We start from the raw sequence: 2,084 nt of genomic DNA on the forward strand, positions 1-2,084 counted from the left end.
GTGTGTGTGTGTGTGTGTGTGTGTGTGTGTGTGTGTGTTCCTACCTAGCTATCTTTGAGAGGACCAAAATCTACATTCTACTATACTTGCGAGAACCAACAGTCACTTGTGAGGACACACACCGATCCTCACAAGTTTGAAGGCCTTTTTGAGGCTCAAAATGTGGTTTTAGTGTCAGGGTTACAATCAGGCTCTGGTTAGGTTTAGGGTAAGGGTTAGGGTCAGGCATTCATTTTTAATGGTTATGGTCAGGGTGAGGGGCTAGGGAAAGCATTATATCAATGAACGTCCTCACTAAGATAGCTGAACAGGGTGTGTGTGTGTGTGTGTGTGTGCGTGTGTGCGTGTGTGCGTGCGTGCGTGCGCGTGCGTGTGTGTAGGTGTGTGTGTGTGTGTGTTTGTGTGCGTGTGTGTGTGTGTGTGCGTTTAAACATTGATTTTTGTCTGTAAGTAAATTTAAATTCACATTTTGTATGTAAAATGGGGTAAATAATGTATAGAATAAAATACCTTTACCAAGGGCAATTAGCCTGCAGTTAGACACTTTTAGACAAAATGTTTTTCACTTACCTCCTTCTTCAAATATCAGTGGAACTGATCAGGACTCTGCATACAGGGAGATGGGACAGAGATAACTAAGCCTGAGGTCTGATCTGTTTGCCCTGGCAGCAGATCAGCATGTGCAGAAAAAAGTGATTTACCATACATATGGACAAAGGCTCCACAAAAATCAATGCTGGTTCCCCTTTGGGGAAGAAAAGCTGAATGTAAATTTAGATTTAGTTTGATGTGCTGAGTTTTTGTACAGAGTTTCTTCCTCTTGTGTCACTGTGACTCTCGAGCACAGTAATAAACAGCAGAATCCTCAGTTGTCAAGCTGCTCATCTGCAGATACACCTGCTTTCTGCTGTTGTCTCTGGAGATGGTAAACCGGCCTTGGACTGACTGAGAGTAGTACTTGCTACTGCCACTGCCACTCTCGATCAAAGAAATCCACTCCAGTCCTTTCCCAGCAGCCTGTCTGATCCAAGCTGCAGCAATATCATAACTGAACCCTGAGTATGTACAGGTCAGTCTGTGGGAGTCTCCAGGCCTTTTAACCACTGATTCAGACTCAGTCAGTGTTTGACCCTCAGTACCTACAGAAATGTTAATAGCTCATTAATTATCACATTTCTTCGTATCATTTAATTTGTTAACAAAAATGTATGTCCTTACCAGCCAAGAAACAAAACAGAATCTGTAAAATAACTGATCTGATCATTTTCAAAGTCAGTTGTCTTTGCCAGTTTGCACGGTCTGTATGAGGTTGGGTCCCTGATTCTTACTCTTGAACACTTATAAAGTTACAGAATAAATGGTGTTTGCATTGACTCCTCCTCCGTAGCAAAAAATACTGCTGTTTAACAAAGTGATAAACTAGAAAATGAACATGTACTATTTGACAGTTTTCTATTATTATACTTTGTAATCTTAAAGCAAATTAGAATTTTCAAATATTAAAACTGACACACTCTATTTTCATACCATTATGTTTTATATTGAATTAGTGCTGGCCACTTCTTTCTGTACTTTTTTTGTACATATTTTGCACCTGCTCAATGCCATTTAGTCTATAATAGCAGTAAGCAGGTGTATATCCCCGTATACACCTGCTTACTGCCATTGATCATTACAGGACACACAGAAGCAATTGGAAGTAATAGGTTTGCAGGCACAGCAGTGCGGTTTGTTGTTTACATGCTGGTAAAGCCAGAGGGGCATAACCTATTATCAGAAAGCCAAATATGCATGTTTACATGCTGAATGTTAAATATGTTAATGCTGGAGATTTAAGTAATGAATTAAATATGATTCTTTCTGATATGTTAATCCTTTTCAATGTTTTATTGCAACAATGTAATTGCTGCAAGTTCATTTTACAGTGATGCTGATATTTGCTGTAAAAACTAATGTCATGGTTCGGATTTTGAGGAAGAGACTACGACTGCATGTTCTCAGTAGATGTCAGAATAGTGATTTTTATTATACATATGTACATATGGGGAAGATGAGCAGTACAAGGCTCTAAGCGCTGATCTCCC

The sequence above is a fragment of the Haplochromis burtoni genome, unplaced genomic scaffold (assembly GCF_018398535.1).
Source record: "Haplochromis burtoni strain Fernald_Lab_line unplaced genomic scaffold, NCSU_Asbu1 Contig_424, whole genome shotgun sequence".
Lineage (NCBI taxonomy): Eukaryota > Metazoa > Chordata > Actinopteri > Cichliformes > Cichlidae > Haplochromis > Haplochromis burtoni.